This window comes from Ambystoma mexicanum, chromosome 13 (assembly GCF_040938575.1).
Source record: "Ambystoma mexicanum isolate Mex_15411 chromosome 13, UKY_AmexF1_1, whole genome shotgun sequence".
Lineage (NCBI taxonomy): Eukaryota > Metazoa > Chordata > Amphibia > Caudata > Ambystomatidae > Ambystoma > Ambystoma mexicanum.
In genome coordinates, this window is record NC_090938.1 from 64728678 (window position 1) to 64752477 (window position 23800).

The window sequence follows — 23800 nt, forward strand, 5'->3', positions numbered from 1 at the left end:
CTACAGAAGACTACGATCTGGAAACACTGTGCGCAGGCACAATACGTCAACTATTGGACAAGCATTCGTGCTCTGAGGCCCTACGGCGGTGGCTTGGCTCGCTATAAAGGGCACATAGCAACCCATCCATTCCCTTGCTTTCCTCAGGTAGAGGGAGTGGGAGGGGGGGTAATCTCTTTCCAAGATAAATCCTGTTTAACAGGCCTCATTATGAGTTTGGGTATGCAGTACATTATTGGCCGTATTGCTAATGCTGGCACGTTATTACCACTGCGTGTCCTGCACCACTGAATCCCGAAATTGGAGAAGAAGTGGACAATTCTCCTTCAGCATGCAGCTGGGGGTTAATCTTGTTTTGCCACATAAAATCAACGGATTTACCAGGATGGATTTACCACTTGAGGTAAATCGACAAAACCACCCATGGAAACCTATAGACTCCAAGAATGGGGATCAGCCCTGATTTACCACCACTCGTAATCTGATGGTAAATCTCTGGACCCGATTGGCAGTAACGGCAAGTGAATTTGGCAGTAATTTTATGGAAAATCACCAAACTACCTCCAAACTCGTATTCATGCCCACGTCAACAAGAAGACGGCTGCTAGGTCAGAGCCCTTTTACAGGGTACAGAGTTCATTCATTGCCCTTTTGGGGGGGCATATAAGGGGAAGGTTGGGGTGCTGTATAGGGAATAAATAATAAGGATGGAGGTTTAGGAGGGAAACCCTGCCAAATAAAAATGAAAAAAAAAATCAATGTTTTTTCCTGGTAATATATTTTTGGCTAAATGTGCTGCGTAAATAAACTGGTGATGAATGAACATAGAACCCTTTCACAGATCTGTGACCCCCCACACCCTTTCCGTAGATTCCCCCCCTATCCCGAATGCTTTGAAATCTTTTTTAAAAACTCATCAGGCCCTAGGATGGAAATAAAGGCACCACCAGCGACCCCCTCCTCTCCTCCTCTCTACACTGATAGCACAAAGGAGGAAATCGGATATTCTGCACAGCTGTCTCCCTAATAAATATGAATTAGGAATTAAACATCACAGATTGATGGAGCTGTCATTGTCAGGGGCTAATTGACAGCTTCATGATGTTTGCCTGCGACGCAAACCAAAGAATACAGAAGAACTTCATATTTAGATGACATGTTATTTGCCAATAAGAAGACATTTCAATCCTGCCACTTCCATGGAGAGGATGACAAGAGAGCGGGCGAAGAAAATGAAGAAAAAAGCGGTGGAATATTAGAACTAGATTTTCCGCTGCACCTCATATGAGCCTCTCAGGAGGTTTAAAAAAAAACGGGAGCCCCCACAAGTTGCGTCTATATTGCTAATCACGCATCACCAGTTTTTGTACCTACATTGTAAATGTTTATTGTTTTATTTATTTATTTATTTATACACAGGAGGAACAATGCTCTTTGCATCACAAAAGAATGTACAATAGATAAGAAATCAGATTTGACGGGAAGCAGTGAGCTTCTTAGAATGGGGTGAGTTTGAGGGACATTCAGAGCAGGTTGTGGAGGGGAGTAAATGGACCAGTCACCGGGGACAATACATAAGTGGACATGCATGGATTAAGGACAAGGAACATTGGACATTGTGAAGTGCAATTAGGAGGCACGGCCAGCTGTGCTCAGGACGTGATCATGATGGGTGACGTGCTAGAGTGGAGGCAGAGGAAGTGTGGGACAGAGGCAGGTTACAGGCGAGGAAAACATGTCAGCTGGCAGGCGTGATTGCCACTGCACTAACTGCACATATGGAAGTCATAAACGGGTGAATTACTAACAAAGACGAAAAAAAAAGTGGCTCGAGATTCGGTGAGAAAAAAATGGCATGACTTCAACAGCTCACGTGCTTGCCCCCTCTTGACCGAATCATTAGCATAAAAAAACCTTGCAGCTCAAGCCAGTTTTATCGCTCTGATCGTCGAGCAAAGCATGTTTACTTATTTGAATTGTGATGGTTAAGCGTTCGCTTCAAAAGGCCGTGCAGAACTAGCGTTCACAGGGCACACGTCTGCGTTCGATATATTGAACATCAACACATCGAGTTTTCATAAAAATATCAATACAGCTCCTAGAAGCGGATTCCCACTATATGCACTGAAATATGAATACATGATTTTATTTCAAGTAACCAGATTGTCCGCGAGGCCACTTAAGGGCCCGATTCATGGAATATTTGCATGGCTGACTTCGCACTGCTGAAAAGTGACTTTGCACTGCCGACACAAACCCTGATTCATGGAACCGTGCAAAGTGTATTTTTGCCGGGCAAAGCCAATTTGTATTGCAAAAATGACTATGCGCTAACTTTGCACGGCAAAAATACATTTGCACAGTTCCATGAATCAGGGTTTATGTGGGCAGTGCCAAGTCATTTTTGAGCAGTGCAGAGTCACTTTCAACCGGGCAACTATTCCATGAATCGGTCCCTAAGGGTCGTGACGTGAAGATTCACTTCGGATAACATGCTTAGCAATTTGAAGCGCAATAGCTGTTTTATGGCAATGCAATGGATGCAGCCAGCCAACGATCCTTCCTTACCTGCAGAAAGGCAGTCTTGAAAGGACTGCACCTGTTTTCTTTTCACATAAATAAACTTCTAAAGTTCTATGTTGGATAAAACAGAATACAGTGTCGAGTGTCACAAACACTGACCGACTGCTCTTGAGGCGTCTTTTTAAAGACCAAACTTCAAATGGCTTTAAGAGGCTCTGCCATGGCTGTGTGGTTTTGATGAAACATGCCTACAAGCTTTGAAGTGTTTTTAACATTCTGTAAACATTTAAGGAGGGACTTTGATGGAAGTTTTATTTGAAATGACTTTCCATGACTTTCGGAAAAGAAGCCCTTAAGCGGCTTAAGTGTTTTTAGTTTTGGGTAATTGCTGGTGAAGACACAAATAGCCAACTGTTGTCATGTAGGTGGTGGAAGGTTGAGGAGATCGATTAGACTAAGTGCTGCCTCCCAAATAAATATCCATACACTGGATGCAAAGTAGTGCATGGAAAAGGGTAAGCACTGCAGAGATGCTGTGCTGTGAATGCCTCCGAGGTAAGGGGACAACGGGCGATTCTTTAGAATCCAAACAGTGGAGATTCACTGCCCGCAGCTATGACAGCCTTTTTAGTTCGGACTATTATTGCACTAGAGGATAGAGGGAGATGCCATGTGAGGAAGAGCCCACAGCCTGTGGGTGCTGTTTGGTTATTTACCCACCCATTGACTGCCCAAAGCCATATTCATCCCTATGACTAGTGCCTGCCCCTCCCTGCCCAAAACACATCCTCCTATTATCTCTTTGAGCTCGCTCTATCAAGCATTAACATCAAACTTTAGCCTGGAAACCTTTATTTTTAAGCACTCAGCTGAGAGTTAATGGCTTAATTACAGCTGTGAATGGCTACTCGTGTAATGAAAATGTCTTAGTGCAGTGTGCCAATTGAGTTATAGCTCTTAATTGCACTGAAGTCCTGTTCAAAACCAACAGGTATCAGGCATTTGCCAGGTTCTGCCATGATATGCCCAGCTACTCACACAGTTTCCAGCTGTTGCAATCTGATGGCCTGGTAGTACCATTACATCATTGCCTAGCAAATGCATATCCCATACCTATACAAAAGCCAAAAGGGTTGGCTTTGCCAATGCTTGTTTCACTTTGTTACTGGCTTAACACCACTGAGCGAAGCATGCAAGTAAAGTGCCTATGATGTCAATAACTGGTGTGAGGAAGTGACTCAGAGCTTGGCCTTTTTCCATGCGGTCTTTGGCATTTGTGGACCAACACAGTTTGCGTCTCACCACCGCCTACGCAAGCTAGTGAACTGGAGGAGCGTGCTCTGTAAGGGGTCATGATTTCAGCCACAAACCAGACTTGTTCTCTGCCACAGTCAAGATGGTCTCTATGGAATGCCAAAGTTGCCGGGCGCACGAGAACAGAGAAACAAGATGGCGTTGGCCCATGATGAAACGTCATGTGATCCTTCACTGAGGAAAGTGCCTGACCTTCAGTCTACCTAAACCAGGCAAGAAGGAGTGATAGCCTATTCTCAGGAGGTCCGACCAATCACTCATTCAGCTCCCTGAGCCAATCAACGTTCGGATCCGGAAGGAGGGAGCTCGCAGCGGCATTGCAGTGACTTTAACCTTGCAAAGTGCTGAGAATCCAGAATCGCTTGAACATCAGTTTTGCGAAGAGAAAGGACTTGAACTGTATTGCTGTTGAGAGACTGGACACACTTGAACCTGAGAGGTTGTTAGAGGTGTTGAGAAACTGGAAACAGGTGAACATGGGTGGTTCAAAGAGAGGGAGCCCTTTAACCTTGAGGTGTGCTCATAAGCTGAACGCACCTGAATCTGAGGGTTGTTGAGAACCTAAAAGCAGTTCAACCCTGAGGGGCGCTGAAAACCTAAAGCGCTTCAACACTGACAAGTGCATAGAGTCTGAAAGCACTTGAAGCATAAGAAGAGCCACGAACATACTTGAATTCTGAGGGGTGTTGACAACGGGAAAGCACTTGAACTCTGAGAGGGGATTGGAGACTCAAAGCACTTGAACCCTGGGGTACCACATGCCCGGAAACCCGTGAAACTAAAGAGATTTGAAAATCTGAGAGCACTTAGACCATGAGAGAGCTGAGAACTTGAGAGCACTTAGACCATGAGAGAGCTGAGAACTTGAGAGCACTTAGACCATGAGAGAGCTGAGAACTTAAGAGCACTTAGACCACGAGTGAGCTGGGAACTTGAGAGCACTTAGACCATGAGAGAGCTGAGAACTTGAGAGCACTTAGACCATGAGAGAGCTGAGAACTTGAGAGCTCTTAGACCATGATAGAGCTGAGAACTTGAGAGCACTTAGACCACGAGTGAGCTGGGAACTTGAGAGCACTTAGACCATGAGCGAGCTGAGCACTTGAGAGCACTTAGACCACGAGAGAGCTGGGAACTTGAGAGCACTTAGACCATGAGCGAGCTGAGCACTTGAGAGCACTTAGACCATGATCGAGCTGTGACTTGAGAGCACTTAGACCATGAGAGAGCTGAGAACTTGAGAGCACTTAGACCATGAGAGAGCTGAGCACTTGCGAGCATGTGACTTGTGAGAAATGCTGAATTTTGAAATGCAGAGATGTGCTGTGAATGTGAGAGCACTTTAGGCTTTAAAAGTGCTGAAGCATTAACCAGAGTAGTACCATGACAGTAAAACCTGAACATACTACATTGGGATTTATGTGGCCTGGAGGCCATGTGTCAAGCGATTAGTTGTTGTGGAAAGGAGATAATGCCCAGAAAGAACTGTCAGAGTCTCCAACCTGAGTTAAAGCTTGCAAGGTTTCACTGTTTCAAGGAGAAGGACAGATTGGGGCCACGTCTGTACCGAGTATGGCATTAGGACAAAGAAACACAAGCGGCACAAACATTTTGAATTATGTGAGAAGAAGAATATTGTGCATCATTGAGGGAACTGAGAGGTAAGAACCCGATTGTGAATCTGAGAACATAAAGGACACAAATGCATTGTATAAGAATCCAAGCAAATGCAGAGTCTAAGAATCCAAGCAAACCCAGAGTCTGAGAATCCAAGCAAACGCAGAGTCTGAGAATCCAAGCAAACGCAGAGTCTGAGAATCCAAACAAACGCAGAGTCTGAGAATCCAAGCAAATGAAGAGTCTAAGAATCCAAGCAAATGCAGAGTCTAAGAATCCAAGCAAATGCACAGTCTAAGAATCCAAGAAAACACAGAGTCTCAGAATCCAAACAAACGCAATTACGACCCAGGCGGTAAGTTACCGCCTGGGCCGTGACTTTACCACCATGGCGTAAACTACGTTTACGCCATGGTGGTTGGCGGACTTACCGCCCCATTCCGAGGTTGGCGGGGGCGGTAAGTCCCCAATCCCCATTTACCCTTCCCCATTCCCATTTTTGCCCCATAGGGCTGAATGGGAGTGGGGAAGGCGTTAATTACGCCACCGTAAATTACGGTGGCGTAATTAACTCCATGGTCCCTTAGCGCCATGGATTTTAACACCTGCTAAAAGCAGGTGTTAAAAGCGCCATGGCGCTAAGGGACCTCGTAATTGGCGGTAAGGGGTCGGCGCAGCTAACGCTGGCGTAAACCCCTTACCGCCAGGGTCGTAATGAGGCCCAAAGTCTAAGAATCCATACAAACGCAGAGTGTGAGAATCCAAACAAATGCAGAGCCTAAGATTCCAAGAAAACGCAGAGTCTAAGAATCCAAGTAAACGCAGAGTCTAAGAATCCAATCACAGAGTCTAAGTATCCAAACAAATGCAGAGTCTAAGTATCCAAACAAATGCAGAGTCTAAGAATCCAAGCAAACGCAGAGTCTAAGAATCCAAACAAACGCAGAGTCTAAGAATCCAAACATACACAGAGTCTAGGAATCCAAGCAAACAGAGAGTCTAAGAATCCAAGCAAATGCAGAGTCTAGGAATCCAAATAACGCAAAGTCTAACAGTCCAAGCAAACATAGGGGCTCCTTATAAGTTCCCCGGTCTGGAAAAAATGCAGGTAAAAATACCAGTAGTTTCTGCACCAGCATTTTTTCCAGACTAGGGAAACACAAGTTTGCTGTTGGGGGACAGTGATCTACCGCCAGGCCGGACCTGCTGGGAGTTCAGGCCCCTATCAGCAAATAAATCCCGGAATCACATGCACTGGCACTACCGGTGCTGGTAATTCCGGCAATCCTATCCATGGAGTCCTGGGCCCTTGGAACCCCATGGAATGGGAACTTACCCGGGTCTCTGCCGTCTGTGATATCCTGGTAACACTGGGGTATCGGGCAGCAGAAACGGTAAGGCAGTTTTGCTGGTATCTCGCTGGAATTACTGGTGGGATACCGGCAAAACTGTTATGAGGGCCATAAAGTGTAATAATCCAAGCAAATTTATTTTATTTTTTTATTTTTGTTTGGCTGAAAAATTCAACCTTTCAAAATTCCTCTTTTATTTACAACATGATAAAAACAAATAGTTAATAAAATAAAAATACATTACTTTATTTTGATACAACAATAAAGACAAAATCACTATTAAAACATAGCACCACACTAATATATGTATCAAGAAAAGGTATAAACGAAAATTCATTGACATAGGAAGCAGTTTTAGTAAAAGAAACAGTTTGTTTCGTAAAATATTTAGAATCGCATTTAAATTGAACAGAATCTATTACAAGGCGCATATGAAAATATCATTTTTCAATTTTCATTAGAGGAAAAATCACACGGAAAAATTGTTTTTATAAATTGCGTACGCGCAATATATATAACAGTTCTATTGCTCGTGATTAAAGAACTCCATAATTCATAAAATGAACAAGCACATGAGAATTGCAATACGTTTCGGAAGTAGTGTTCTCGTAAACCAGAAAGTGCAGGAAATTCAACTATTAGATGAGATAGAGTCTCTAACTGCCTTGGATTTTTACAAAATCGACAGAAAATTTTATTTTTAGAGATTAAACCTCGTCCCGCCAGAATTTGGTTAGTCGGGCATAAATTCAGGCGTAGTCTCAGCATTTCAGAACGGACACAGGCTGATGGAGATTTTATGAGATAATGTCCCATTTGTTTGAATTTCTTATGTGGAAACACATTTAGATCAAAATCTACAAAACTTGCACAAGTCTGTTGAGTCCAAATCCAATGATAACGATATGGTTGTATTTTGGCTTTTTCAGGATTAGTAAGTAACAGGCCGATTGATATATCAGCATCAACAAGCACATTCAAGATGACTTTAACCCATTTTTTTGGAAACTCATTGTTTAATGAGCAAATATACGCCACTACTATGCCTAAGATATTGGTTATGTTCACTCCCAATAAACATTTTCGATAAAAATTGCACATCTTCCAAAGGACCTGCCCAAACATTAAAATCAAGCCCATCAAGCCCAATTCATATCTAAGAAAGCAAATGGGAGTACAAGAGGGTAGACAGAACACTGCCTTCCAGAATTTTCCTTCCAAACGGTCCCAAAATTGTCTTGGTTTCGGTAATAGGGTACCCGCTCCGTAGGAAAGAATAGGCACTGCTTTCTGAATAAAAAAGGTAACAACGTGTGTTGATGTGAATTTGCCAAACTTGTGCAATATAATCTTAGCTTGGGATATCAGTGTCATTGTTTTGGCCTTCAGAATGTCAACATAAATCTGGTTTTTCACGGACCCCGCAAATGGTAAACCTAAATATTTATAGTGGGGGACGACCTTTAATGGAGTAGTCTGAAGATACCACTGATAGTTTACCATTTTTGAATTCTTGTTTCTTTGACACATCACTAGTTGCGTTTTGTCCACATTAATGGTCAGATTGTTATTGCAAACATAAGCATCTAATTTATTTAGCAATTCTTGCAGGCCTTTAGGTGTTTGGGAGAGTAGTACAAGATCATCAGCATATAAAAGCCATATGATCATTTATAAACCCAATTTCAGGGAATCAGACTCAGTATCTTCAAGAGAGATTCCTATATCCAACAGAAAAAGGTTAAATAATATCGATGCAAGTATGCACCCTTGTTTTAATCCTCTTACGGTCTTGATATTAGCTGATAATAAGCCATCGAGTGATAGTCTGACTTGCATACTAGTATTTGTGTGGAGTTTTTTAATCACGGTTAGGAGAGAAGATGGACACCGTATTTTTGTAGTTTATGAAATAATAAAGTCTGATCAACCGAATAAAATTCTCAGATTCAGTCTGATCCTTGTTATCTCCACCAACCCCCTCCTCACCTGAAGTCTTTATGGCTAAGGTACCGTCTGAATCAGAGTCCCAGGATTCATCCGTTGGTATCTCCTTTCTTCTCTGTCTCCAAAAGTTGCTGGGCTTCTTGTGCGTCCTTACCCCTGGTTTGGTGCGATGGGTATGGGCTCCACTAGAGGCCACTTTGCCTGAGATGCAATTTGCCTGGCAGTGGGGACCCCAGGGAGCCCACCCCAGACCAGGGAAAACGCCTTGCCGAAAAAACCCTGGTAGGTTGTGATATCTTGCTGGGACTACTGATCCCAGAATGCACTGAGAAACTGAAGGAGTAGGCAAAGTACACAATAGCTCCAAATAAATACTCAAGGGGGCAGCAGCAGGATTCAGGGAGTCCGGAGGGACTAGGTTGCAGAAGAGTAGCAGGTACCTCACAAGAACTGCGAGCAAGGAAAGAGGGAGTTTCCAAGAAGGTATGCAGTAGACAGCATACAGAGGAACAGCCGTCCGAGAACGGCAGAAACGGAAAGGGGAAGCCGTTCGGAAGGCGGCCAGGAGAAAATTAGGAAAATTACACGCGAGCGCTGGGAAACACTTTCCAAAGTACTGGAAGTTGCAACGCGAGTGCGTTAGCAACTTCCGGGAATATAAAGTCAAAAAGACTAGAATGCGCACAGCGAGTCCAGGGAAGGAGTCCTTCTTCTACCTCCTTTTCAGTCTCCATCCTTTTCAGTCTCCATCTTAGGTATAGTCTCCACGGCAGGCGAGTTGTGACAGTATGACCCCTTCTCAGGCCTCCACCCCCTGGTTTTCCGGGATGAAGGCGATGGAATCTCCGTAGTAGACGAGGAGCAGAAATGTTCTTAACAGGTTCCCATGTGCATTCTGACTTTGGGTATCCCTTCCAAAAAACCAGGTTTTGCAGTACACCTCTTTTGTATCTGGAATCCATGATGTCGGAAACTTCATATTCCTCGGTGGTCTTTGTGGTCTTTTGAGGGGATCTTTTTGTCTTTCGGGAATGAGGGTCCTCAATATATGGTTTAAGGAGTGAGGTATGAAAGACAGGATGAATTCTTTTGAGAATCGGGGGAAGGTCCAGTCTATAAGCCACAGGATTAATCTTGGCTGAGATACGAAATGGCCCAAGATACCTGGGTGCAAACTTTCCTGGATGAACCCATCTGGGTAAATACTTGGTGGATAACCACACCCGCCTTCCTACTTCCCACTGAGGATTCGGGCTTCTCTTTAGATCTGCCCATCTTTTACAGTCTTGTCGAGCTTTTGCGAGATTGGATTCTGATACTCGGTGCATCCTCTGTATGGTATCCAGTAGATGATCCACTGAAGGTGTGTTTGTAGGAGGGATTCCAGAGAGAGGTATATGCTTTGGGTCATAACCATAGGTGCACTTGAAAGGACTCATACCTAGGGAGGTATGCCTGGTGTTGTTATAAGAGAACTCGGCCATGGGCAGAAGATGGAACCAGTCGTCTTGTTCTTGGTTACAAAAACACTGTATGTACTGTTCGAGAGTAGCGTTCAAACGTTCAGTTTGCCCATTGCTTTCCGGGTGGAACCCTGAGGAAAGAGATCTCCTGATTCCTAATGTTCTGCACAGAACTGTCCAGAATTTGGACGTGAATTGAGCGCCTCTATCTAGGACTATGTTGGTGGGAATCCCATGAAGCCTGTCTATGTCCTTCAGAAAGACTTCTGCAGTCGTGCTGGCAGTAGGGAGTCCTTTAAGAGGAGAAAAGTGAGCTAGCTTGCTAAAGGAATCGATTGTGACCATTATGGTGGTGTGTCCACAGGATTCCGGTAGCTCCACTATGAAATCCGTGGATATCTGTTGCCAAGGTCCTTCGGGCTGTTTTTCTTGTTGTAAAAGTCCTAGGGGTTTGTGGTAATCGTACTTGTTTTGAGCACACACAGGGCAGGCCTTTACATACTCCTTCACATCCTTAGCCATAGAAGGCCACCAAAATTGACGGGATGTTAACTCTAGTGTGGCTCTTTGGCCCTTGTGTCCAGCAGAGAGAATATCGTGACACCAGGACATTGCTTGTACTTGGAGTTCTCGGGTTGGTATATACAAAGCTTCCTTTCTAAAGAGAAAGTTGCCCTTCCCTTTCAAATCCATCTCTGAGCTCCTATTGTTCTGTTGTTCTGCCTTTACCCGTCGCAAAAATGTGTTTATGGTGGCGATGAATGTTTTTCCTGCTAACATGAGTTCCTGTTCTGGTAGGTCTCCCGAATCTTCACCCATACTCCGAGAAAGGGCATCTGCCAGAGTGTTGTCCTTTCCTGGGAGATAGGTGATCACAAAGTCAAATTGTGAGAAGAAATACGCCCACCTGGCATGTCGTGAGTTGCGGCATTCCATCTTTTGAAGGACTTTAAGGTTTTTATGATCCGTACGGACCAAAAACGGGACTACAGAGCCTTGTAGCAGATGTCTCCATTCCTCACACGCTTGTCGGATGGCCAGGAGTTCTTTTTCTAACACTGAATAGTTGCGTTCACTAGTGGTCAACGTGCGTGAAAAATAAGAGACAGGATGTTCTAAGCCGTCTTCCTCCTTCTGTAGTAATGCTGCCCCGATAGCACCGAGGGAAACATCAGTTTCCACTATTAACAGGCGTGTTTGATCTGGTTGTTTGAGGATCGGAGCTGTTACAAAGGATCGTTTCAAAGTTTGGAAGGCTTGTTCAGTGTCGGAATCCCAGAGGAATTTCACCCCCTTTTTCAGAAGATTGGTGATAGGAAGAATAATCTCAGAGAAATTGGGGATAAACTTTCTATAGAAGTTCGCTAGTCCTAAGAATCGTTGGATTCCTTTGACATTAGAGGGTACAGGCCAATTTGTAATGGCATCCGCCTTGGCTGGATCCATCTGTATGTTATCTGCAGATAATATAAAACCCAAATATGGTACTGTGGATGCCTCAAATATGCATTTTTCGGGTTTAGCTAGTAGACTGTTTCTCCTTAAACGTTGTAAGACTTCTGTTACCAAGACACGATGTTCAGCCAGAGCGGCAGAAAAAACAAGAATGTCGTCTAGGTAAAAAACCACTGAGGAGTAGAGCATATCTGAAAACACATTGTCCATGAATCGTTGGAATTGTGCCGGTGCATTGACCAGTCCAAAAGGCATTACTCTATATTCGTAATGTCCTAGAGGTGTCCGGAAAGCTGTCTTCCACTCATCCCCTTCGCGGAGTCTTAAAAGGTGATAAGCTCCTCTCAAATCCAGCTTGGTGAAGACCCGGGCACCCTGGACGGCTTCAATGATGTCCTTCATTAATGGCATAGGGTATCTATCTCGCACTGTAAGACTATTCAGAGCTCTGTAATCTATACAGGGACGTAGTTCTGTTGTTCCTTTTTTGGGAATAAAAAAGAGAGAAGCCCCTGCAGAGGAAGATGACTCTCTAATAAGGCCGTTCTCTAGGTTGGTGGCAAGGTATTCTTTCAGAGCTTCCTTTTCAGGTAGTGACAATGGAAACATTCTCCCGAAAGGCACAACTGCTTCCGGTGTCAGATCGATCTTGCAATCTTCTCTGCGATGTGGTGGTAGAAGACGGGGCTGTGTGTCTGTGAATACATCTATGAATTCCTGATATGGAGCTGGTAATATGTTGACACTGAAGGAAGGATACAATGTTGCTTGAAGGACCGGGGTGATTTCTGTAATTAAGCAATGTTGATCGCAGTACTGTGATTTGAAGTCTACTGTGTTCAAACTCCAATCAATGTGGGGATTGTGCTTTCTCAACCAGGGAATTCCCAGTATTACCGGAAAATGTGCCGCCCTGATCAGATCGAATGAAAGGTATTCCTGATGATTAGCCATCTTTATCTTCAACTCCTGTGTTTCGTGACTAATGGGGCCTGATGTTAGTGGGGTACCATCGACTCCTTCCACCGGTATAGATCTGATCTTCGGTCGTCTGGGTAAGAGATGTTCTTTGGCCCACTTGTCGTCCACAAAGTTGCCAGCCGCCCCACAGTCTAACATGGCTATGCACTCCACGGACCCTGTCGGTTCCCATTCTATTAGTATCTTGATCACCATAAGACTGCAACAGTCCAAAGCCGAAGGCTGTGCTAAGTGACAGGGATTTATGGTGTTCACCCCTTCCCTTTCCCTGTTTAAGGTTGGGGTTCTTCGTTTCCCTGTTTTCTGGGGGGTACTTCAGGGCAATCTCTTAATAGATGGCTGTTTGACCCACAATACATATACAAGCCGAGGTCCCTTCTTCTCTTGCGTTCGCCAGTAGATAGAGGTCCTCGTGTGGTTCCAATTTGCATAGGTTCTTCAGTGGATCTCTTTTCAGGTATCGAAGAGGGGTTTGGTCCTGATACAAAATTGCGTGGTCTTCTTCTTTCTGCCTTCCTTTCTGCCATACGGAACTCTACTTGTAAGACTAAGGAGACCAGGTCTTGAAAAGAATTAGGTCTGGCAACTCTCGCCAGTTCGTCCTTAATGTCTTCGTGGAGTCCTCTTCGGAATATAGTCTGTTGGGCAGTTTCGGGCCATCCTGCTTCTGCAGCTATCCTTTGAAATCTCACAAGGTACGTTTGGACATCCGACAACCCTTGTCGTATGTCGAGTAGATTTTCAAAGGCGGAATACAAGACCTCCGGTCTCTCGAACCTTTCTTTTAGTCGTTGTGTGAATAGGCCGTAATCAATGAGAACCGGATCTGAAGTAGTAACAAAAGGCGTAGCCCAGGCCAGAGCGTTGCCTGTCAGATTGGATATTAAGAACCCAACCTTAGTTCTGTCTAACTCGTAGGTTCTAGGGCGAAAGGTGAATTGGATTGTGCAGGCATCCAAGAATTCTTTTAATTTCTTTGGGTCCCCATCATATTTCCCACACGACAAGGGAAGAGGAGGTAGTTCTCCTCTGTTATCATCCCGTTGAGGTGCCTGTTGTCCCAACCGTTGAACCTGTTGCTGTAATGCTGTATTGTCAGCTCTTATGGACTGTACTTCAGCCGTCAGGGCCTGGATGGCATTTACCATTTCTTGGTATTGTTCTAGGGAGGCCATTATCTCTGGGCGTTGCAATCTCTCAGATTCAGTCTGATCCTTGTTATCTCCACCAACCCCCTCCTCACCTGAAGTCTTTATGGCTAAGGTACCGTCTGAATCAGAGTCCCAGGATTCATCCGTTGGTATCTCCTTTCTTCTCTGTCTCCAAAAGTCGCTGGGCTTCTTGTGCGTCCTTACCCCTGGTTTGGTGCGATGGGTATGGGCTCCACTAGAGGCCACTTTGCCTGAGATGCAATTTGCCTGGCAGTGGGGACCCCAGGGAGCCCACCCCAGACCAGGGAAAAAGCCTTGCCGAAAAAACCCTGGTAGGTTGTGATATCTTGCTGGGACTACTGATCCCAGAATGCACCGAGAAACTGAAGGAGTAGGCAAAGTACACAATAGCTCCAAATAAATACTCAAGGGGGCAGCAGCAGGATGCAGGGAGTCCGGAGGGACTAGGTTGCAGAAGAGTAGCAGGTACCTCACAAGAACTGCGAGCAAGGAAAGAGGGAGTTTCCAAGAAGGTAAGCAGTAGACAGCATACAGAGGAACAGCCATCCGAGAACGGCAGAAACGGAAAGGGGAAGCCGTTCGGAAAGCGGCCAGGAGAAAATTAGGAAAATTACACGCGAGCGCTGGGAAACACTTTCCAAAGTACTGGAAGTTGCAACGCGAGTGCGTTAGCAACTTCCGGGAATATAAAGTCAAAAAGACTAGAATGCGCACAGCGAGTCCAGGGAAGGAGTCCTTCTTCTACCTCCTTTTCAGTCTCCATCTTAGGTATAGTCTCCACGGCAGGCGAGTTGTGACAAAAATGCTATGCGGAAGTCCACCAATACCATATAGATTGGTTGGTTAATCTCAGAGTATTTGGCCTATAGCATATTTAGAGTGATTAGGTTTACAGAAGTCCCCAGCCCAGCAACGAAACTGGATTGAAATGGGTCTCTTTTACACTCTCGAATAGTCCACTTGTTCAGTTCTTGTAAAATAATGTGACTATAAAGTTTTCCGGTATCATCCAATAGGGCGATGGGTCTATAATTTTCAGGGAGACACCAATCACCTTTTTTATGGATGGGGACAATTAAAGAATGTTTCCAAGAAGATGGCATATTTTGCGTAATGTTAATATGTTCAAAGATTTTGTAGAGAATTGATGACCATATTTCCGGATGTTGTTTGAAAATTTTACTAGACAGGCCATCAGGACCCGGAGCTCTTGATTGACTTATTTTATTGATGAAGTATAATATGTCAGTCTTGCAGAGAGTAATATGAAACGGGCTATTAGGGACAGCCTCGGAGTCTAATCCTAGACAAGAAGGGAGCTCATAGATTTTAGTAAAATAACTAATCCACTCCGCTTCAGGAATTCTGTGGATTTGAGACATAGTCTGAGGAAGGGTTAAAACATGATTCAACACTTTCCAAATTTGAGCCGTATTCTGATCACGAGTAGCTTGTAACATTAACTCACCATCCTGCTGAATCAATTTGCTACGATGCCATCAAAGCCAATTTCTGTATGCGGTTTTAGCCTTGGTTATCGCTTTTAGTCTAAGACTCAAAGGTAACTTCATGGTTTCCCGTTTTCGGAAGCGAAATTCAGTTTTTCTGTTTTTTACTTCCACGTCAATCGTGTGGTTACCTCGGTCAATCCGGCGTTTACGTGCACTTCTATTAACAAAGCATTGCATAAGATCGTAATAGGGAGTGTCTATTGCTAGTTTATTTACTCGAGAATGAAGAAATGCAGCTTGTAAGGATTTGTCAAATGCAATCAGGTTTGGTTCATTCCAATTTATATGATTTAGTTGGTTGTTAACAGACATAGGGCCTCATTCCGAGTCCGGCTCTAACCAATGGCGGTAGTAACGCCTCGGTCGGCACCGGACCCGTACCGGCACCGCCCTGGTGGAATGGGAAATTACCGCCCTATTCCGAGTTGACCAGGGCGTTAACTTCCCATTCCCCAGGGCTCTTCCCCATTCCCTAATGAGCCCCCATAGGACTCAATGGGAATGGGGAAATTGCAAATAATTATTGGCTAAAAAGCCCCTTTGCGCCCTCGTCCCAGGCGTTAAGGACGAGGGCGCAAAGGGAATTCGGAATGTGGCGATAAGGGATTACCGGCACCGGTCTCGTTAACGGTGACCGGTATCCCTTACCGCCATACTCGGAATGAGGCCCATGGTGCCTTTTAAAACTATTGGACGCAGGGTTGAAGGGGCCACAGAAGCCAATCATTCAACGACAAGCATTCAATGGTCACTGTTTAACTTAGACTTGATGTAAAAAGATTTAGTTTTGGTGAATAATTTGTCATCAACATAAATGTAATCAATGGTGGCTTTTAGGGTCCCCTGTTGCCAAGTATGTTTGAAGTCACTATTATCAAGACTACTCCCATTTAACATACAAAATCCTCTGGAGGACATAAATTGTTCCCACATTGTACATCTCAAATTCTCTAAAGCATTATTTTGCGAAAAACAATGAATATTTAGATCATCAGCCACATTTGTATACTGAATTTTCGGAACAAGTACAATATAATCCAACATGGTGGAAACATCAACTAAAAACCTCCGATCATCAATGCCTTTGGGATTCCAGTATAAGTTAACTACTGCGTATAAAATTGCTTCGATTGAAATGACAGTTAGTTGGGAAAAAGAGTTCGGGGCATGAGTGAAAATGATGCTAATTTTAGAACTCAATTTAGATCCAGTCAGGAGACCTGACATAGGACGATGTTTTTCTCCCTTCAAGGCTGGAGAGAAATGAAGCGCATGGTTGTCCCAAGAGGGTTTCGTTGTTAACCAAGTTTCCTGTAATAAGGTCAAATCGAAGTTATTAAGTGTATCTTCCTTATTATTAAGTAAATGGTGAAAACCCCGGGTGTACCATGATACAAGGGTTATAAGGCGTACCTTTCCAATTTTATACTCCAGTTAACTTCTGGGATCACAATTACAGCAGCATTTGGATGTCACTTCTACTGCTGGTTTTACGAAAGGAGCATTTCCAGGTTCTTTTGTAGCAGCTTCAATCCACACACCTGCATTAGGGAGTTCATTATTGGAGCTGGTTGGACCCAATAATAACAGAAATCCCAATGCTAGGAGCTGATCTTTAGCCTCCCAGATGAGATTTCTGACAACTCGAGACGTAAGCCGCAGACACGCCGTACTCACAGAGCAGTCATTGGAAAATTCTACTTGTTCAATGTCTGCTGTGCCAATGCCCTGCAATAGCGGAATATCTGAAAACAATTCTAGAATGCCATGCCGATTTAGAACATATTGCGGATGAGGAGACAGGCGACACCCCAGTATTAAGGCAATATCATGCTCATTTCGCACTTTTGTTTTCGCAATTTGCTTTACAAGTTGAGTTTTTTTTAATGTATTGGAGCAGAGGGAAGTGTAGAATTGTTTTGAGGCAGGCACAGAGATTGTAGCAATTTAGCTATTTCCGCGTCATGAGAGGACGAGGAAGGAGGTGCAGACTCAACTTCAGCACTTTTATTGCAAGCAAATGTTTTATTGCAAGCGAATGTAACCGTGGCTTTAGGTGCAGAATGAAAATTTGTTTCCGCAGTGGGAATCACTGGACAAAGAGAAGGTGCTTGTAGTAACGGCAGGGTCGAGAGTCTGCTCATGTAGGAGTGAACTTCTTTTCTAATTTCTTGTCTCCTAACTACTTGAGCAGCTTGCTCATTATCATACAATATGGAGGTTTTATTAGACTTGGGAGGAGGCACTGGGCTCAGATTTTTTTCTTTCCCTGCCAAGTATGCAGAACTTTTTAATGATGCCTGCTCTATGTCAACAGAAACCGCTGTTTTGGAGTTCTGGACTTCCAACCTAGATTGCTGATTTTCATGGTTCTGGACCGCTTGTACTAGGTTATCCAGTGGGGCATAAGGCAATGAAGATATTAGGGTATTATTTACGGTTGCAAGTTTTAACGTGCTGACGTGATTCATTTGTATATATTTTTTTGTTACCACAGAGGATGCCATCTGGCTATTCTTAGATCGAACAGTAAGCATTTTGATAAATTGCTTTGAACCAGCTGAGGTGCCAGTTTTACTTGTTTTGATATTTGGGGATTTTTTCTCACCTGGAGGTATCATTTTTTTTTTGGGGATAGGGTTTTTTTTACAGAAGATCGTATACGGCTCCTCTGGTGGTGCGTTAATAATCGCACTTGGGGGTACAGCCACACAATTTTCATTGCCCGGTATGTGTTCTCTGATGATTTGGCCAATATAAGGCAGGGAACACAATATGCCAGAATTGTCTACGGTGATGAGTGACATTTGACACACCGAATTTGTGCTTGTGAGCGACTTGTCCAAACGAGTTTTTGACCAACTTGTAAAAGAAGTATTAGTTGCAATAGATGAAGTCAAAACTGCAGAGGTTGAGACCTTTATAGGCGATAAACATTTATCAACTAATACAATCGAAGTCGGAAGAGGATCAGTTGTATATGTTTTCTTTTGTGCCCAGAGTAGCTCCTGTTTTGCCTGCCACGTCAAAACAGATATTAACTGAGCACTTTGAACATCCAATTTAGTATTTAATGTGTTGAACATTTGGGTAATGGTTTGCATAGTAAGATTCATGGCTTCCAAATTCAGTTCAACCACGTTCGGCACGATTTGGGGAGATTGGCACTTTTCTAATGAAATGCACTTCCGAGGCGTGGGAGCCAAAAAAGAGGAGGTTATGTTAGATTGTGTAAAATCAGCATTAGTGAACAACTTAGGTGAAAAAGACAAGTTTTCAAATGTTTCTTGAATCGTGAAGTTGGACCCTGGAGAAGGAAGGTCAATCACTGCTACGTCATCAGAGATTTTTGGCATCATTGTGCAGTGATTCTGTAAAGCTTCAGGCATTTGAATCATGGAGTCTCCTCTCAGGACTGTGCTGTCACATAGTGAGACATTTAAGGTAGAACACTGCATGGCCTGGCTCTTAATGGCCGATTTGGGAGGAGACTGACAACTAATTTTACTGCTCTTTGGGTTCTGTTGTTTTACTTCGCATTCAGGGTAAAAGAAACATATATCATTCGAACTAGGATTTTTTTTAGACATGCTTATTCGACGATGAATAACTCGCTTTTTTATTTTAGTGCTAGTATTCGACATTGCTCCTACTAGATGAGGTGTTGAAACACATGGAACTACTTTAGCTTGCTTGTCACTTACATTCATACTGCCACAATTCAAAGGCGGCATTCCAGTCTGCAGAGTGTACAAATTTAATTTCATTTATATATATCAGGGTGGTCTAATATATGCAAACAAGATTTACAGGGACAGACAATTTCACAAAACACAAGAGCACACGTTGCATATAAGATTCTCAATTTTCCCCACCTCTATATATTTGCTAAAGCGTTCAAAAGAAGTAACCCGCTCAGCTCGCGATGCTGCTGCGAAGCGGCAAAGCGGAACTTTCCGGAACTTCACCGGTGCGTGCGCACGGTGCGTGCGCGAGCCCAATTAAATAGGCACGCCCACAGGCAAGTTACACACAGCCTAGGTGAAGAGAAATGAGGGATTAATGTAAGTTGAACACCATAATATGTTCAAATATAAGGTGTTTGTATAATAATCTTCACCTTGTTGGTCTTCGAGTCCTTGCACAAGCTCCGTGCAGTGAAATTAGTTCCAAAATGATTAGTGAAGCACAGTCTGCAGCACGTCTTCAGAGGAGCAGGAGCAGAGAGCAACGGGCAAAGCGGGACTTTCCGGGACTTCGCCGGTGCAGTCTAAGAAGCCAAACAAATCTAGAGTCTAAGAATACAAGCAAATACAGAGTCTAATATTCCAAGCACATGCAGAGTCTAAGAATCCAAACAAATGCACTGTCTAAGAATACAAACAACACAGAGTCTAATAATCCAAGCACATGCAGAGTCTAAGAATTCAAACAAATGCACGGTCTAAGAATACAAGCAATGCAGAGTCTAATAATCCGAGCACATGCATAGTCTAAGAATCCAAAAAAAATGCAGTCTAAGAATACAAGCAACACAGAGTCTAATAATCCAAGCACATGCCAATTCTAAGAATCCAGTCAAATGCAGAGTCTAACAATACAATCAAATACAGAGTCTAATAATCCAAGCACATGCAGAGTCTAAGAATTCAATCAAATGCAGAGTCTAAGAATCCAATCAAATGCAGAGTCTAAGAATCCAAGCAACTGTCTCTCTGCCTTTAGATATTGGATGGCTTTACACTCTCCTGTGTTAAACTCTGCCAAAACAGAGGTGCTCTTCTTCCCTGCCAAAAGTTCTTCCTAATTTCTTCCTCTGCCTATCCAGTTCTCACCTGACACTCTCTCCTACTTTTCTTCAGCTAGAAACCTCAGCATCACCCTTGACCCTTCTCACACTTTCTCTACTTTCATTGGAAAAACTGGAACAGCAGCTCGCTCAACCTCCTAAATATTAGAAAAATGTGACACCCTGTCCTTTCAATAATGCCAAGCATCTCTTAACCACTCTTGTCATCTCCAAACTGGACTACTGTGCCAACCGTTGGTCTCCACATATATGCTTTCTGTCCTCTCGACAAGATCATTAATTTTGCTAACAGGACTCTCTTTGAATTCCCTAACTGCACAGCGAAGTCCTCGTACCGTCATCAGGCTGGATAGCTGACGATGGAACACAGGGAGAAACTTACAATTCTTCCTCTGGTTCACAAATCTATCCATGGTAAGGCACCACTGTATCTATCCTCCTCTATCCAACCCTATAAGCCTTCTCCTAATCTCTGCTCTGCCTCCTCAACTACGCTTGTGGCTCCTTGCCCTCCCTGTGCTTCATCGCTTCTGTTTTTTTCTCTTCTTGCTCCATTTGCATGTAATTCTCTTCCCCTGGACATCTGAGAAACAGTCCACACTGATGTATTCAAAACTAAACTCAAAGCCTGCCTCCTCGCATCCAAGTTACCCTCTTCACCTACCACTCATCTGCGGGCTGGCTAGCATTTTTACCTTGTCTCTAACCTGCCTTTGTCCCTCTCTTTCTTTTCCTCCACTCCAACGCTTCATCCATCGTGGTCACATCCCTAACACAGCTGGCCCTCCCTCCTACCAGCACATGAAATTGTCCAATGTTGGTTGTCCCTAATCTGTGTATGTTCACTTATATATTGTCCCTGTGACTGTTCCATTTACTCTCCTCCACAAACTGGTCAGAATGTCCCTCAAATTCACCCATTGTAAGAAGCTCACTGCTTCCCATCAAATCTGATTATCTATTATACGTTCTTTTGTGATCAAAAGAGCATAGTTCCTCCTGCATGTAAACAAATAAATAAAGGTTTTTTTTTTTTTTAAATAACGGAGTCTAAGAATCAAAAAAAATTCTGGAAACTGAAGATATATCAAAATAAAAGTCAAATAATGCAAGACACTTTAGTTGAAATGATTATTTGATTGATAATACTTTTTCCATAGGGAAATGCCCTTACTATACTGGTACAACTACCAAAACCAATGAATATGTTTCAATTGCTGGTATACATTGTGTGAGTCCTTATACTATAAATATTCTTGATAAACAAATAATAGAAATGGTTAAAACAAAATCAATGACAAACTAGTGACGTTTTGTTCTATTGTTCTACAAGAAGTTAAGAAACATGAAAAAATTACATTGTTTATTAATTTGGCAGGAAACCTGGTAGTAAGACAACTGGTATGATGTAACTCCTCAATGCAGCATTTTCTTGGAATGCCTTATTTGGACACCTCTTATACGAATTCAACAAGTTCCCACAGCATCTCTTCACCAAAACTCAGCTCGTCAGATCTCACCACACCTTCCGTAACATATTGCTCTCTCTTGCACACCTTCACATATTCTGTCTTTCAATGGATTTGTAACCATTTCCTTCCCTTCCCAAACCTTTTGCCGCCCACTTAAGAAGGGGATTGGTCAGTTGTCAATGTTCCCCCACAACAAAACACTACCCTTCATCAAGGTTTATAAATTCCACCTGTGGCCATTCCCCACAACCACAAAGTCTAAAACATCACATGAGTAAAATGTCTAGCAAGCAAAGATCACAACCTTGTGGACACATTCTTTGCAAGCATTGTCGTCCACCAAGTGCTCAGATCAAGTTTGAAACAATGGCATCCTCAACAGTGACTGATTTCTGGTGATTATGATGTTTCTTGATAGGTACCTAATGGAATCTCCCCTTATTCCTCGTATTATCATAATCAGCTTTCACCACCAAAATATTCTTATCATCTTCCATTTCAACCTTCTGGAGAACAAGTTACTCAGTGAAAGACTGACTCCAACAATTCAAAAGTGATCTGAAAATGTATTAAATGAGATTTGGTTCAGTATGCCTACAAATTGCGTGTTTAGCTTCAGGTGTCTCTTTGTAAAATGCTCAGTGAATCCTTACCCTACAGACTGTGTTAATTCACTTGGATAAACATTTTAATTGCGGATGATACATTGCCACTGGAAAGTGACCGCTATCACATTGCAGTGATAATACCATATTTCCCATAGATGTGAAATCTACTATATTTTCACTCACCAACGTAGGTGGAGAACCTTGCCACATGAAGACATCAGGGGAACATTGTGCTGCATTTCCAAAAACTGGAGACCAATTTCTATCAAGCAACCTTGTCCAACTCTAATTAAAGTTCCATGTTGACAACAGGGCTATAGGAAGAATTCCTCCTTGAACAGGATATTGTACTGGAGATCAAATGCCTTGATATTTGACAACTTTTTGAAAGCCAATTATCTCAGGTGAGGATACATAGAATGGAATTTTGGTGGGTGTTTATTAATTCGTTAGGAAGTCTAGGAGTCGAGGGGAAAGGAAACCCCTCAACTGATAACGAATATTGTGCACACAGGTAAGAGGGGCACTTACATATTAGCCAGCTAATGGGTAGTGGATTTTAAACAAAATGTCATTGCTGTGTACTGCTCCAAATATTGCCCATGACCTCTGACACCTGAACACCACTAAGAGTAATAATCATACCAAAATTAACAAGAACTGTGTTTTTGTACAGTGCTGTAGCACCCAATTGTAAAATAGCTTCAGGTGATGTCATTATCTGAAACAATGCTGTGGACCCCGGGGTAGTTACAGCTGTGTTGGGTCTGCTCCGAACAGGCCAGGATTCGAACCGGGTTCCTCGTGGACACATTTGAGCTGCGGTTGCATTTGTCCAATGTGATCCATTTATTTTGTATACGAGTTACCGTTGCCCGTTGCACATTTTTGTTTGAGATGTCATGCGATTAAATAAATAAATAAGTAGATACAGGAGAATGGAGAAAAACATAACATGAAATAATAATACTAGTACTTTTTTATTTGTTTATTTTTATTAATCATTTGGTTTTACAATTATAAAAACTTTAAGCTTTCACAAAAATAAAAAATAAACCCACAGAAAACCCAAAAACAAACAAAAATAAGAACAAGAAAAAGAAACAGATAAAAGGATTTCAACTCATCATTTTCATCCCCCGCCCAGTATAAAACTTTTTTTTTTGTAGTCCATGTAATCAAATAACCAATCCTTTAAAAGAAAACCTTCCATAAAACTAAAGGAGAGAGGTAGTCGAACCAAATCTTCTATTTCAACACAGAATATTCATTACATGTCTTAATGGGCACGTCAGCCTGATCTATGTTTGAAAAGATTTCTTTCAAAAATCCAAGTACTGATAGCACCAGTGCAATATGTCCACCTTCTAAAATCACAGACCACCAGTAATCTGATGATCTTGTTGCGAATTTCCCAGCTAATCTTCCTATCCATCTATCTCTCATTTTGTTGAGGCCTGGGCATTGCATGATCAAATGGTGAAAAGTCATCTTTTGCTCATCACACCACCTGAATGTGAAATCCCTCAAAGTCCTAATTTTCCTAACTTCTAGGATTTCTTTCATCAGCATTAA